Raw genomic sequence first — 16,914 nt, 5'->3', positions numbered from 1 at the left:
GAATGTCCTGGAAGCCCAGGCAGGTTTGACTTTAGAAGTCTGTCTCCACCAGTGCTGCGTGGAAAGTAGCAAAAGAGAGAGTTGGTCCGAAGCCTCTTCTGTTTCCACTGGGGTTCCACCCTGAACCACGAGGGGCTTGGCCCATGCATACCAGCTCTGCACTCTCCTCCCCGAGGGAAGCAAGCGACACCTAGAGGTGTCAGAACCTCGAGAGGACAGACCCATGAGAGAATCATCCAGCCCTGGGAGAAGGTTTGGGGCAGGGAATTCTGGACCTTGGCTACAAACAGCGCAGCTTGGAAGATGCTGCCCAGCCTTCAGGCGGGCATGGTGTTTGGCCCTGTGCACTCCTTGCCCTGATGGGAGGGTGCGGGTCGTAGTCTGAAGGTGGTTCTCTGATCAGTTTCAGCTCCTTCAGGACCTCACACGAGCTTTGAGATTATCCTCATACTCTGGCTTCCTTGAAGCATGAGCAGGAGAGTCAGGCAATCAAAATTATCTGAGAAAACACCAGGGTCAGGGCTTGTGTGTTAGTCACTCAGCTGTGTCCGACTCTTTGTATCTCCATGGGCTGTAGCCTGCCCGCCAGGCTCCTCTGTCCATGAAATTCCCCAGGCAAAAATACTGGAATGAGTAGCCTTTCCGTTCTCCAGGGGATCTTCCCAAGCCAGGGATCAAACCTGGGTCTCCCGCATTGCAGGTGGATTCTTTACCAGCTGAGCCACAAGGGAAGCCCAAGAATACAGGAGTGAGTAGCCGTTTTCTTCTCCAGTGGATCTTCTCGACCCAGGGATTGAACCCAGGTTTCCTGCATGGCAGGTGGATTCTTTACCCCCTGAGTCACCAGGGAAGCCCAAGGTCAGGGCTTAGCTACATTCAAATGAAGCAGACAGAAGTGGTTGTTTCATGTGGGGATTTGCTTCATTACGTCCTGACGCCAAACACCCACAGTTTCTGCACCTGTGAAGTCTCTCCAAAGACTGGCTCGCTCCTTGTGAGGAGATTCAGGTCTGGAAACGTGTGAACAGATTTCGGGTAAAGGCAGGAAGCGGGGTGCCCACGTCGCCTGCAGGGAGCCGGGGCAGTGGTGCACATCTGCACTCCCTTGAGATGGCCTGACCACTCGTGGATGCCAGGCCTGACCACAGGAGCCACTCGTGTGTCCCTGGGGCTGTGAAAGGCCACGTTTTCAGAATTACCTATGGTGACTTGCCGGGCTATGTTCATAGCTTCAGGAAAACATTTTAAAAAGCCAATGCGTTTCTTCAACACATAGGATAATTTATAGTGAGGGACCCATTGGCTTGCTCAGGAACAGTGGGTGGTCTGCATCTTTCCCGGTGGAAGGGATAGTCTGCCAAGCAGGGTGAAAGGCTTCAGGGATCACGATGAAAGCTGGGGGGGGCTTTCTAATTAATGACTGGGGAGAGCTCTCTAATGAATGGCGTGGTATCTTTACGCCACATGGGTACCTCGCTTGGTCTTCCAGATTCTTCAGGCTAAGCCGTGTTTCTTTTATTTATTCATTATGTAGGCAGCGTCTATTTCCAAAGAGAATTGGAGATATGAAAAAATGGGAGCGGGGCAGCCTTGGGGGGTTCTCTGAAAAAGGACGTTTGCGGCAACAATTCAGACGTTAGCAGGTTGGAGGTGCTTTTCTCCCCACCCCTCCCCCGCCCCTGGCTCCTCCTGTTGATAAAACTGCCTCTTTTGCTTCATCCTTACTTCCCCTCCCCCCAGACTTCTTTCCACTCCAGGCTGTACAGCGTCAGACCGTCGGTTTTCATCTTTACCTTCAATCTCCCTGGCTGCTCTAGTCCATTTAATTTCAGTCTTTCCATTGCCCTTAAAATAAAAATCCAAGTAGTTTACCAAAGCCCCAAGGCCTTGTGTGTCCAGGCCTGTCAGAACCCTTGGCCCCCCCTACACACCCCATTCTTTCCAAAAACATCCGCAGCCACACTGGTCTTTGACTTCCCGGGAAAGAGCAGACTTCTTCCCTTCTGACTTTGCCCCTGCTCACACTAAGACCTGGCCTGCTGGGTTAACCTCTGCTCTCCCTGGTCCCAGTTCCCCCGTGGGTATCAACTGCTCATTTTTGGAAATCCCATTCTCCAAGCTGCCATCCACGTGTACCATATTTAAGTCCACACTCACAGCCCCCAAGTGTTCTTTATCATACTTCCTTATGTCCTTCATGACATCGCTCGTGATTTTATCATTTCCAGTCTCAGGTTTGTAGTTGTTATTTGATATTTCTTTTCTGTCTTGCCTTTGAAATGTATCACCTTTCTGACTGTAGGGACTTTATCTGTCTTGTTCATCTTTGTATCCCAAGGGCCTTGAGCTGTGTCTGGCACAGAATAGCCACTCAACACTTGTTTGATGAATGAATGAATGAGAAATACTAGCTTTACGAGGAAGTCTGTACACTTCACTTGATTTAGAATGTCTACCAAGGATATTTGGATTTCTAGAGAGGATAACATTCTAGTACAAAGAAATTAGTTTGTAATTGTGAAATTGTGTCAGAGAGCTGGTGTAAAAAGGTTTTTGAGGAAACAGAGGTCCCTTGGGAAACCATGTCGCATTAAGTGGCTGCCCACCCACGAGTATTTTTCCTTGATCTGTTTCTTGAATGTTTTGTCTAAGAGACAGACCTGCCATTTAGATGTAATACTTTAGAAGTTAAAAGTTGTTAGACCCACCACAGTACTCCCAAGGACCAGGGGCCCCTGCATTTCAGTCAAGTGTGAAAGTGTAGCTAAGGGAGGAATGAGTAATACGATCTGATTTCAAACACATGATGCCCTGCTTCCCATTCATGATCTTTAAAATCTGCTTTATCATCCCAAACTTCACATTACTCTCTAGTATATGGGATTTTAGTTTTATTTACAAGGGAAGATAGGAACTCTTTTCTGAACAAATATAAAGTATCTGAGACAAAGATGAAAAGCCAGTCAAAACTTTCTTTTCCTGTGGCTCGTGTGTGTGTGTGTGTGTGTGTGTGTGTGTGTGTTTCACTGGGGTCATCTTGCAGCTCCGTTGCCTCCCTCTGGTGCCAGCTCTGTTCACATGGGCTGGGTGGCATGGACCAAGTCAGGCTGTGGCTTGCTTTTCTTAAAAAAGAAAAGAAATGTTACCAGGTTTTCCTAATTTTTTTTTTCTTTTTCTTTTGGTGGAAGCTCTTTTATTTATTTATTTATTTAAACAAAGACTAAAGTGTTTGAAATTGTTTGGCAGCATATACTTTGGAGAATACAAGCTTTTTGCATGTGGGGTAAAGTTGGAAACCTGCAGAGTTTATAAATGAAAGCAGGACTCTGACTGTGTATAAACCTATAAAAGGATCTGCTTGTATGTTTCAATTGCTAAGAATTGGGGGTGGGGTGTGGAGAAGGCAATGGCACCCCACACCAGTACTCTTCCCTGGAAAATCCATGGATGGAGGAGCCTGGTGGGCTGCAGTCCATGGGGTTGCTAAGAGTCAGACACGACTGAGCAACTTGACTTTCACTTTTCACTTTCATGCATTGGAGAAGGAAATGGCAACCCACTCCAGTGTTCTTGCCTGGAGAATCCCAGGAACAGGGGAGCCTGGTGAGCTGCCATCTATGGGGTCGCACAGAATCGGACACGACTGAAGCAACTTAGCAGCAGCAGCAGCGGGGAGGCGGGGGTGGGGTGCATATTTCAAAATTCATTCAGATGAGAAAGGCCACCAGTATAGATTTTTTTAAAGGTAGCTTTCAAAATCTGTTGTGTAGGTTTTTTATGATTGTTGCTTTCCTATGAACTGTTTCTTATCTGAATTCTGTAGCCGTAATGAACATGGTATTGATGCCTTTCATTTGAGGTTTTATTTTATGTCTCAGAAATCCCTTGATTTAATCTTAGCCCCTATCTGAATGTGATCCAGGGTCAGGGGCAAGGGAGAATGTCCTTGAGAGAAGGAGAGGGTCAAGGATAAGAAATAATCGTCTTTCTGCTGTTTCTTGTCCCTTCTCATCTCCCAAATCCAGAAATAGTCCCCTGAACATAGCCTGACACATCTGCATGACAGGTATTCTGAAGATGAGAAAGTGCATTGTAAAGCCTATTTATTCAGTGAGGAAATTTTACACCATTTACATTCAGAGCCATTCCTATCATACTGAAATAGGCTTAAGCAATGAGTGTTTCATTTTTTTAGACTCAGAACCAGATAACTTACCTGGAAATACACACTTTATAATTTCATTTCACATGCCTAATCAATATCATGCCTGACATCTGCATTCTCCTTGTGAAGGAGTCACGAGATTTTGTCTCATTATATCTGTCACATATGGGGTGCAGTATTTTGGTGGGAAAAGAGGCCATGTTTATACTTTTGGATTCAGTTTATTTTTTTCATAAGTGTTTTTATAGCTCTCAAACTGGCCTATTTCGTGACGATGCTAACTATGTGAAGTGGTAAAGTGATGCACAATTAAAACACAGTTGAACTGTCACACCGAATGTATGTAAATATTTATAAGCTGTTGGTATATATGAGCACAAACACATATTTGCTTAGACTGTAAAGACTTACCTGCGTTCAGATCATCACCATTTTAGAACTGAGGTGTTAAGTAGCTAGCATGATCAAACATGCCTTTCATCAGAGTTTGTAGTTATATAGATCACACTGATCTTATGTGAGTGGTACTCTTGCTGAAGAAGAGCAGAGAATTTGATGTCATTTTGTAAAACAAGCACAGTGCTGTAGTAATTACAATTATTTTCCACTTGCGTGGTCTGTGTCTTTTCCTAAGGTCATTTAGTTCCTTTGTGTTTGGGGACTATTTATCCATCAATCTCTCTAGCTAGGTTAGTGTAGCATAAAACTCTTGAAGCCAGTTCTGAAATATTATCTCCACGATTCCTTATGGGACCTCAGATTGAAGATGTGGAAGAGATTTTACAGACTGCCTCTTCAAACAAAGTAATCATCTGAAGGTCGCCCTTTGATATGTCCATTTATTCTGCAGACACTTCTTGAATGCCTGCCACGTGCTGCTCTAGACTCTGGGGAGGCAATAGTGAGCACAAGCAGACCATTCTGTGACTGTGTGGAGTTTACAGGGAGACAGAACACAAGTTAGGAGCAAGGCCCAGCAGACCATGCCTGAGTTCAAGTCCGTCTGTGTCTCTTCTCTGCCGATCTGCTTTGGAGAAGTTACTTAATAACTTGGAGCCATTCCCTCTATGGGGATCATAGCAGTAGAAAATGCATTGTTTTATTGTGAGTGGAGGTGTAAAGATACTGAAGGTTAATGCCATCTTTGAGGAGAATGGGAGAGGGTGCCTTCCAGAGAAGTATGAATACAGTAAAATTGCTAGGTGGGGCATGGGCTTCTCTCGAGTTGCAGCACATGGGCTTTTTTAGCTGTGGCATGTGGGCTTTGTTGCTCCATGGCGTATGAGATCTTAGTTCTCCTATCAGGAATCAAACCTGACTCTCCCGCATTGGAAGGCAGATTATTAACCACTGGACGACCAGGGAAGTCCCCGGGATTTCTTCTTGAAGACAGACCTAGCCTGTGGTGTTAAGTAACTTTCTCTGGTGGGACTCTGAAACTCAGGAGGACATGGGAGTCAAGTGCTTGCTTGATTAGTGTCATGAAAGAATTGAGGATAAGAGAACCTGGGGTGTTGGCAGAGGAATTTTTAAATGAGAGATCATATATCCTAAACTGGTAAGGAAAAACGTGGTGTCGTGGGTGGAGCACTGATGTTTTTTAGCCAGGAAAAGTGAGTTGCATATCCCAGTCCTATTTCTGAGATATGCTATTATTTGAACGAGTAGAAGACACCGATTTCTCCAAGCTTGTTTCCTTACTTGTAAATTTGTGATGACTTATTTCTCAGGCCTCTGTAAGGTATTTCACGAGGCTAGTAGTGGCTAGCCGTCAGTAGGTATTAGGATATTTAGCTGAATCTGAACTCAAGTTGGCTATATACAGGAGACTAGTGAATAATGCAGGTAGAGTTATTTGCTTATTCCTTCTTTTGAACTATCAGGAACTGTTTTAAAATTTAAGCTTGAATCTTTTGTTCTAGCACTGCACAGCTTGCCTTCGGAAAAAGAGAGAGGCAGGAATCAGGATAAGAGGATGAATTCTCATTCTCATCCGCTCCTCCAGGTCAACGCTGGCAGATTGCACCTGGGTGACGCCATGGGAAGGGGCACACGTATTCAGAATGAGCGCTGCATGCTGAGTTCTCCGGTGGAAGGAGGGGGAGGAAACCTTTTAGACTCCCTGGTGTCAGGTGCTTTTATGGGATTGTCTGAACACAGCCTCTTGTAGAGTAAAAGAAGACGGAGCAAGATTTTCCCTAAAAGTACTGTTTGGTAGCTTACATTTCCCACTTTCTACAGATGTTTTCACTTGGAATTCAAGGAACTCAAGGCACCTACAACATCTCATTTAAAGAGTGTACATAAGGTGGCTGTATGACAGACAGTTGTCTGTTGTCAATTACAGACAGTTGTCAATTACTTTATCATTTCAGTGGCTTTTCCTGCTTGAATGTCCACTAAATCACTTCAGTCCTGTTCGACTCTTTGCGACCCCGTGGGCTATAGCCCACCAGGCTCCTCTGTCCATGGGATTCTCCAGGCAAGGATACTGGGGTCAGTTGTCATGCCCTCCTCCAGGGGATCTTCCTGACCCAGGGATCAAACCCACATCTCTTACGTTTCCTATAGTGACCCCACATAAAGATTTTCCCAAACTGTAGAATGTAGTGGTGACAGATTTGGGACTCTTGGCTAGGAAGGGGGCAAGGAGCTTCCCTGGTGGCTCAAACAGTAAAGAATCTGCAATGCAGGAGACCCAGGTTTGATCCCAGGGTGGGGAAGGTCCCCTGGAGGAGGAAATAGAAAGCCACTCCAGTATTCATGCCTGGAGAATTCCATGGACAGAGGAGCCTCGTGGGCTACAGTCCATGGGGTCGCAAAGAGTTGGACACGACTGAGCAACTAACACACAAGGAGATTTTGCTGTCTGTCTTGCTACCAGCTTATCAGTAGCCACTTGACCTTCAGTGCCTCCAATCCTTGGCACCTTGCTGCTGCTCGTCAGCTGGGCAGCCCTTGATTTCCGTTCCCACTGAGCACTGAAGCCACTTAGGGAGAGCAGTAAAGGGCCCCCTGGTGTAATTATCCTTTACTTATGTCCCAGTGCTGCTTGCCAGTGGTACCTACTTAAATGCCAGGCTGCTGCTAGCTTTGTAAATTTCAGCACTGAGGAGGGGCTTTAGATTTGCAGGAAGGTGGGTACTGGTTTCAATACCATTGTAACACCATTCATAAAATTATACCTGAAGCTTGCATTTTCACATAGAAAATTGATCATACTGATTTTCTGTCCTGTCTGTGTGGCTTCAGGCAAATTATGTCATCTCCGTGGATTTCATTTGAGGTTGATAAAAATATCTCCGACGGGTTGTTGTGGGATTAGATAAAACAAAACATATTAAAATGCATTGCATATTAAAGAGTCTATGTTTTGTTTTTAGTCGCTAAGTAGTATCTGAGTCCTCTGCAACCCCATGGACTGTATGTAGCCTGCCAGGCTCCTCTGTCCATGGGATTCTCCAGACAAGAACACTGAAGTGGAGTGCCATGCCCCACTCTAGGGGATCTTCCTGACCCAGAGATGGAACCTGTGTCTCCTGAATTGGTAGGCGGATTTCTTACCACTGAGCCACATGGGAAGCCCCATAAAGAGCCTATACAAAGAGTTACTTGATCTGACATGAACTTTTACTCACTCAATAGTAAGGTCTGTGTCAGAGTTGTCTTTCTGGTAACCAGCTCTGTGCCTGGCAGGGAATGGTTGTTTCCTGAGTATTTGCTAAGCTGTGCTTGCTGCTTGTCAGACCATTATGAGTCTTGTCTTCCATTCTGAGCAATGCATATCAAGAAAGGCATTACCAATGAAGGCATCAGCATTGCTGAGATCCTGGAACACTTGAAATAGAAGGGACATTTACACAGGAAAGGAGAAGAGCTCAGAGACCCAATAAATATCTTCACATATTTGTAAGGTTAATGTATGGAAAGGTGTATGTATCTAGATAGGAAAGAACTATGGTAAAAATAGGGAATGAAAATCAGAGGAAAATAAAACTTGAAGAATTCAAAAGAACCTCCTCTCTACTAAATTAGGGACAAAAGCTCCCTGAAACAAGGGCTTTTTGCTAGTTTTCAAAATGCTTATAATAGGAATGGCACACTGAATGCATGTTTTCCATATGTTAGATAAAATTCTAAGTGGTTTATAGTCCTACAGCAACCATGAGATTAGTATCATCGTTTTCCCCATCTTGCATATGGGTGAACTAGGGCATAGGGAGATGAAGTAATGTGCCCAAGTTAGCACAGCTAGTCTGTGGAAAAGCTGTCCAAGTCAGCTGCCCCCAGAGACAGGCTCTCTCTCTCTTATATTGGGTTGCCCAAAAAGTTCATTCAAGTTCTTCCATAAGATGTAACAGACTTTTTGGTCAACCCAAAGCAATCTCTACCTTTTTAAATCAGTGTATTGAATACCTACTTAGTGGTTTTGGTTTACTTCCTATGAATTATATTTCGTGTTCTCAGCGATTCCCATGGCTTATTGTCTCCTAATGACATAGAAACAGCCATGTTGAAAGAGGTTTAGTGTCCGCTGTCCTTCCGTTAATGGAAGTGGCTGAGCTGTTGTTTCTTGTTGTCCAGTCACCAACTTCTGTCTGACTTTCCTTGACCTGATGGAATGAACCTCACCAGGCTCCTCTGTCCTCCACTGTCCCTGGGAATCTGCTCCAATTTGTGTCCATTGCGTTCGTGATGTCATCCAACCATCTCATCCTCTGCTGCTTCCTTCTCCCCCTACCCTCCATCTTTCCCAGCATCAGGGTCTTTTCCAACGGGTCTGCTCTTTCCATCAGGTGGCCAAAATATTGGAGCTTCAGCTTCAGCATCAGTCCTTCCAATGAAGATTCAGGGTTGATTTCCTTTAGGATGGACTGATTTGATCTCCTTGCAGTCCAAAGGATTCTCAAGAGCCTTCTCCAACACCACAGTTCAAAAGCATCAATTCTTCAGCACTTCAGCTTTCTTTATAGTCCAAGTCTCACATCCATACATGACTACTGGAAAAACCATAGCTTTGACTATATGGACCATCATCAGCAAAGTGATGTCTCTGCTTTTTAATATGCCATCTAGGTTTGTCTTAGCTTTCCTTTCATGGAGCAAACATCTTTTAATTTCATGGCTGTAGTCACCATCCACAGTGATCTTGGACCCCAAGAAAATAAAATTTGTCACTGCTTCCACTTTTCCCCCCTCTGTTTGCCATGAAGTGATGGAACTGGATGTCGTGATCTTCATTTTTTGAATGCTGAGTTTCAAGCCAGCTTTTTCACTCTCCTCTTTCACCCTCAACTAGAGGATCTTTAATTCCTCTTCACTTTCTGCCATTAGAGTGGTATCATCTGCATATCTGAGGTTATTGATATTTCTCCTGGCTATTTTGATTCCAGCTTGTGATTCATCCAGCCTGGCATTTTGCATAATGTACTTTGCATAGAAGATAAGTAAGCAGGGTGACCATAACAGCCTTGTCAGACTCCTTTCCCAATTTGGAACCAGACAGTTGTTCCATGTCTGGTTCTAACTTGCTTCTTAGTTGCTTCTTGACATGCATACAGGTTTCACAGGAGGCAGGTAAGGTGGTCTGGTATTCCCATCTCTTTAAGAATTTTCCACAATTTGTTGTGATCCACACAGAGGCTTTAGTGTAGTCAATGAAGCAGAAGTAGATTTATTTTCTGGAATTCTGTTGCTTTTTCTATGATCCAACAGATGTTAGCAATATGATCTCCGGTTTCTCTACCTTTTCTAAATCCAGCTTGTACACCTGGAAGGTCTCAATTCATGTACTGTTGAAGCCTGACTTGAAGGATTTTGAGCATGAATTTACCAGCATGTGGAATAAGCATAATTGTACAGTAGTCTGAACATTCTTTGGCATTGCCCTTCTTTGGGATTAGAATGGAAAACTGATCTTTTCCAGTCCTGTGGCCACTGCTGTTTTCCACATTTCCTGATATATTGAGGGCATCACTTTCACAGCATCATCTTTCAGGATTATAACTAGCTCTGCTGGAATTCTGTCTTCTTAAATTCGTTCACAGAAATGCTAGTCTGAAGGCCCACTTGACTTCACACTCCAGGTTGTCTGGCTCTAGGTGAGTGACCACACCATCGTGGTTATCCGGGTCATGAAGACTTTTTTTCTGTGTATTCTTTCCACCTCTTCTTGATCTCTTCTGCTTCTGTTAGGTCCTTATCTTTTCTTTATCGTACCCATCCTTCCACAGAACGTTCCCTTGATATCTCCAACTTTCTGGAAATTTCTAGCCTTTCCCATTCCAGAATGGGAATTTTCCTCTGTTTCTTTGCATTGTTCATTTAAGAAGGCCTTCTTATCTCTGCTTGCTATTCTCTGGAACTCTGAGCTGAGGTCAGATTGAATTTTGGCTCCACTAAGTCCTGACATCCTTTGGTGTTTCCACGCCTCCACCTCACTTCTACCTCTCACTTGTTGGTTTGGTCTGGACACAAGAAAGACCAGCTGTCTCAATTTCCTGAAAGCAGTTTCTGATCAGCGCGTGTCTGGGTGGTCGGACACTGAAGTGATTGATCATCGGACCCATTTGGGGAAAGTTGGCAAAATGTCTCTGCCCAGACTTCGTTGAAGACCAGGCAAACCAGAAACTACAGGGATAGGACCCAGAAACCTAATGGTTCATCACCTTCCCCAAGTGTTTTTGATGACTCCTGGCGGTGGGAAATCACTGGATCAGATGATGGAAAAATCTCTCCAAAAGATGAGTCTAAAAAATACCAGAGTGTTTGTTTTTTTTTTTTTTTCCCTGCCTGAACCATGAGATCCTTAGTATCTGAGCAAACGAATGAACGACTGAAATACCTCCCTTTAAAATAGGTTGAAAAGTGTATAGACATGAGCTATGGCAAGATCCATCCTTTATGGACCATATGCTTTTATTTTTTACCCCCCATTGGTGATGCCTCAATGAAATTCTTCTCTATCAGTGTCTGTTCACCATTGCGCTTATTAAATATCCTAAAGACTTAGTCTTGCAGCCCTCGATTATGTAGATTTATATGAACCCCAGGGATGGTCAGTGGGAGCTCCCCAGTGGATTGAGAGCAGCCGTATGGCAGTAATAAATGTGTCCTCAAAGTTTATGCATCTGAGTTTGTAATGTTGTAACTAGTACTAAACTTACCCCTATTATTTAAACCAACTGCATTGAAATCCGTGTGAGAACAACTCTTCAAATGTGTTAGAGAATTTTATGCTTGTCAGGAGAATAGTTTTTCTTCTTCTTCTTCTTTTTTTTTTTGGTCCAATTTTAATGTTTTCAATTCTAGACTGACTGGAGCCAGAAAATTGTCAACTGTTTAAATAAAGTGTTTCCTTGCTTTCCTTGCCTCCTTTCCCCCATTTTCCCTTCTTTCTCTCTCTTTGTTTTAGCAAAGAAAAATATTTGTCTAATGAGAAAAACTTCAAGGGGCTTGATTAAGCTTCAGTGAATGAGATGGAAAAATGGTTTCAAGTTAGAGGGTAGCTATTGTTATATTTTTCTCCAAATTCCTCTGCTAATCCCTACATCTTGGCCAGCTAACTATAGAACTCTCCTGATTGTTGCAGGGACAGTATTTATAACCTATCTGGAGGAATGTGGAAATGTGCACAAGATCTATAAATTGCTTTAGTGTTTCCAGATTGTAACAAAGACATTTGCAGTGTAGTTGGGCCTATGGATTCTGCACCTGTGTGTGTCTGATTTTTAAGCACAAACTTAACTCCAGAAGCTCTAAATCTGATGTACCCAGGGACACTTTTCCAGGAGAATTCCTTGTCAAGTTAGCTTTTTCACTTGTAGCATCACTTCAGGCACTGTGTTGTCTCTTGGCATGATCCATTCAGTGCCAAACCATTTAAGATTTTATTAGGTTTGGCCTGATGTCATTATACTACACAATCCGCGGTACTTATTGACAATCCCTATTTTCTGTACTATGATTTTTATAGTCTGAGTTTATTAAGGGCTCCTGGAATACAAGCTCCTGGAATTAATTAAAAAAGGAAAAAAAAAAAAAAAAAGACACTTTGTAGGTAGGACTAGGAGTGAAACACTTTACAGAAAGCTTTTACCTGATTTATATCTTTTAAGTCTCAGTTTCTATGGAAAGAGTTAAATTACAGGAGCCTGGGATAACTGCTGCTGTTATTGTCATCTTTAACAGACAGGCAGGACCAGGTTCTTGCTATCTCCAAAGAGAACTGGTTGCATGTTGATTTATACTTAGGCTTTTGAAACTGTGTTTTCTGATATAAATGAAAATGTCTGTTTTTACCTAGAATCTTCCATTAAGTCTTTCTTCATAATCTCTCCTTTCCTGGAGAGGAGACACAGTCAGAGCAATGTTCAAACAAACAGCAAAGATGAAAGAAGAAAAAGAAAAGAAGCACAACTTTTGCTCTCAGTATTTTAAATTCATCTTGTGAAGTAGAATCTTTTCATATCCAACCATTATGAAGTGGCTAATGATTTTGAAACATAGGTTTGTTTCTTAGCTTCTAGAAATAGCATGGTGTCAGCGGGAAGCAGATAGAGTTGGAAGAAAGAGCTGTGTGGTTAAAGTTCCATTCCGTCTCTGAGCGGGCCTGGGTTTCACCTCTGGATCCACGTTACGGCCATCCCTGGACAGAACTTCTGAAATCTCTTCCCTGGCTTGCACCTTCCTATCCTGCTGCTGCTGCTGCTGCTGCTAAGTCGTCTCAGTCATGTCTGACTCTGTGCGACCCCAGAGACGGCAGCCTGCCAGGCTCCCCCGTCCCTGGGATTCTCCAGGCAAGAACACTGGAGTGTGTTGCCATTTCCTTCTCCAATGCAGGAAAGTGAAAAGTGAAAGTGAAGTCGCTCAGTCGTGTCCAACTCTTAACGACCCCATGGACTGCAGCCTACCAGGCTCCTCCGTCCATGGGATTTTCCAGGCAGGAGTACTGGAGTGGGGTGCCATTGCCTTCTTCAATCCTTCAGATCCTCACAAAGGCAATCCTCCTGCCACTGCCTTTTTCCTGTCACCCCATGGACTAGACCAGAGCTTTTTACAAGGCACCGCAGTTCCCTGATGCCCTGAGGCTGGAAACCTTTACACAGCACCATAATTCCCTGCTTATTCACTGCTCTCCCCTCATTACATTTTTAAGACTCACAAAGTCAAAAACTGTATCAGTTCTGCATGAAGGTACCCTCATTCCAGTGCCCCCCACCAAATATATTGGCTAAATAAATAGATGAAAAACATGCTGAGTTTCCATGCTTTTTTGGTATCCATGGCATGAAGCACGTTTAGCCTCAGTTTATTAGAAATGCATCTTTAATTTCCTCTATAACATCAGAATAAAAATACTAAGCTTTTAAGGTACTTGTAAGATGGGGTAGGTCACTGGTTCTTAACTGGAGGCATTTTGCCTCCCCAGGGAACATACCTATATCTGGAGACACCTCTGTACATTCAGAGCAGCTCCACAGCAGAATTATCTGGCTCAAAATTTGAATAGTGCTGATGTTGAGAAATCATGGAGTAGGTGTCAGTAAGGAGAACCTGGGTGGTCAAAGGTGATTTTTATTTTACTCTACATTTTGGAGTCCACCTCTTTGGATATCATGAATCATAACAAGTACACCAAGAATAACAGTTTTATATGTTATGTCTTTGTCACGTGTCAGGCCTCACACAGCTTTTCACAAATATTATCCTATTTAATCCTCTCAACAGTGCTGTTGAGTTAGGAACTATTTTATCCTCATTTTTCAGGTAAGGGACCAGAGGTGGAGTGAGGACTCAGAGACTATGCTTTTGACCACTATACTGTGCTACTTGCTCTATAAATTGAGTCTCTATCTTAGGATTTCTCTTAAAAAATTTCCAAGACAGACTTCTCCAAAGAAGGATTTCGCCCCTTAGTATTTAATAGGAGTTACAGCTAAAAATATGGAGATTTCAGCCTGCCTGACTTAAAAATCATTATTGCCTAGGTGGCTGCGATTTAACACTTGCACTGATTTGAACAAAGATACAGTCTACTGGCTGACATAATATATAGACTGTTGTCGATCCAAGAATTAGAACAAGTCTCCCATGCACAGTTATTTTGTGGGAGCCCCAAGAAGCACAAAGGACATCCTCAGAGTTTGTTTTCATTCAACATTGAACTTGTCACAGCTGATCAACACAGTGTGATCCAGACGAGATTTTTCTCCTGTTGAGGGGGATAAACTGTGACAGTTTGCCCCATGTAATCCCGTTAGGAGCTTTCTTCGGGACCACATCCTCTTCTTATGTAATTATACAGGAACCACTTATAAGTAAAGCACACCTGCCAGAGAGCAAGACCTGGGGCAAAGGGTTGGCCTTCAGGGTGTTTTTTCCCCCTTTCAGAGAACACGATTGAAGCAAGTGGAATACTTGCCATTTGGATGCACAGTGATGGCCTCCAGCCCCATTTCTGAATACTTTGTTGGCACCCAATCATTATCACGGTTTTTTTTTCAGTCGCTAAGTCATGTCCCACTCTTTGCGACCCCACGGACTGCAGCACGCCAGGCTCCTCTGTCCTGCAGTGTCTCCCAGAGTTTGCTCAAATTCACGTCCATGGAGTCAGTGATGCTGTCTAACCATCTCATCTTCTGTGGTCCCCTTCTCCTTTTGCCTTCAATCTTTCCCAGTATCAGGGTCTTTTCCAGTGAGTTGATGCTTCAATCATTAGTGCCTTGAGGCTATTCACGGATAAAGTTTCTAAACAAATCCTACTATCTGGAAACATTGGTTTGTTGTTTCTAGGACCTTAAAACTGAGCTTGTAAATGCAGTTAAGAAGCATCTATTATTTTTACATAAGAATTTAAAGGCCCTGGGGAAGTTATTTTTTTCTCCCTTTGAAAATTCTGTTCCTTGTGCACCACTTTCACACTTGGAAGATTCCTGTGGAATCCTCAAAAATGTGTTAGATTCTATTCTTTTAGTCTCACTTTCCCACCTTTTTTGAAGAGGAAATGCTAATAGCACCAAACAGATTTTTGTTCTTAAATAAATCACGCTTTATGAGAGTCTGTTCCTCTGATTACAAATAACTCTTTCAGCTCCTACTGGATATTAGCGTCCGTGATGCAAACATACATTTCCAAGGATCTGTCGAAGCCAAGTGATATATTTGGTCATTGGGGTACTCTACTTATAAGATGTCATTTACATATAAGATGTAATTTGAGACCGTCTCCCCGGGACCAAAGTGATTAGTATGCCTCAGGCTTTTACTCTTCTCCAATCAGTCACTTGATATACTCTTGCATTTGTTTTACATTTAATAAATTAAAGCATTTGGATGATTAAGTAAGACGGCGTTGTGTTTAGGACAGTGTTCCTCAAATTGTATTGTGCAAGCCCTAGGCTCTTGCTAAAGCACACACTCTGTGTTTCCAGCAACTTCCCAGGTCAGGTTCATGTTGTTGGATCAAAGACCACACTCAGTAGCAGCCTGAGGGAATGTTGGGATGATTTGATAATTTGAAACCTAAGCTAGGGATGGCATCAAGCTGATGGCATTGAATTCACTTTTCCCTCACTAACCTTAGGTTTTTTTTTTTTTTTTCCTAAATTATTCGGTAAGCTTATAGGGAGATTTTTGCTAGAGGGGATTGCTCCTGTTTCCTGTGACAAAACATACATTTGTAATTTTTAACAAATTAAATAATTCCTGATTTTTAATAAAGTATCACACCCATCCTTTTTGCCTGGAAAGAGACTCTCTCGACCAACCTCTTTTTTTTCTTTAACGTTTTCTGAACAACTGAAAATGTATATTACCATTTCTGGTCAGCAAAGGCATTTTTTAGATGGTTCACAGTCTTTTTAATGGTAGAATAAATTTAACATTCTGGACACTTGAGTAGAGGTTACTTTTTTTTTTTTTTTTTTTTTAACTATGTTTAAAAACATAAACAGCAGACTTCCCCAGTGGTGCTAGTAGTAAAGAACCTACCTACAATGCAGAAGACGTTAGACACGAGAGTTCGATCCCTGAATCAGGATGATTCCCCAGGAGGAGGGCATGGCAACCCACTCTGGTATTCTTGCCTGGAGAATCCCATGGACAGAGTTGAACACAACTGAAGTGACTTAGTTCTCATGCGTGTAAAGACAGCCAAGGAAACAATTTCAAACAGTTCCTCTGTGCATTAGATGCAAGTTGTTTCAATTACTGTGTATTGGTGAGAATTAAGTGACTTCTAGCTTGCCGTGTCCTGTCATGTTAGCTTATTTTATAGGGAAATCAAACCTGACACCTTTCAGTTAATGTCTTTACCTCTCTAGTATACAAATAGATGGAAGAGTTCTGGAGTAAGAAGCTTTAATCAGTATCTTCAGATTGCCTTTACTTCCCCAAATGTGTCTCCTGTCATTTCAAAGTTTGCTGAAAGTCCTTTTCTAGAAGCAGGAAAACACTCACAGGTGGGAGGAAGGTTGCGTTGTTGAAAAATAATGTATTCCTGGTCATGAGCTTGTCAGCTCTCAAAGGAATCACAGTGGTGTGTCTCATCTGTACCTAGAGGTCTCAAAAGAGGGGAAAAGTGGAAATGTGCCATGGACTGGAGTTTGGTCTTTCTGGGTGGTAACCCAAGTGTGAGCTATGTGGGAGGCAGACAGAGATGAGAGGAGGCAGGGAGGGGAGGGAAAAAGAAGTCTTCTCTCTGCCTTCACACATGCATCTGTACGTCTTAAATTGCCTCATCACAGTGT

General features: G+C 43.0%; 1 protein-coding gene across 2 annotated transcripts in view; it reads left to right on the top strand.

Annotated features, from left to right (window-relative positions):
• The window catches only part of FLRT2 (fibronectin leucine rich transmembrane protein 2), a 115,675-nt gene that overhangs the window by 82,442 nt on the left and 16,319 nt on the right, over positions 1–16,914 (top strand). The gene's annotated exons all lie outside the window — the stretch shown is intronic.

This window comes from Bos mutus, chromosome 10 (assembly GCF_027580195.1).
Source record: "Bos mutus isolate GX-2022 chromosome 10, NWIPB_WYAK_1.1, whole genome shotgun sequence".
In the NCBI taxonomy this organism is placed as follows: Eukaryota; Metazoa; Chordata; class Mammalia; order Artiodactyla; family Bovidae; genus Bos; species Bos mutus.
Note: the sequence above shows the minus strand (reverse complement) of the source record. Positions and strands in the feature narration are given on the sequence as shown.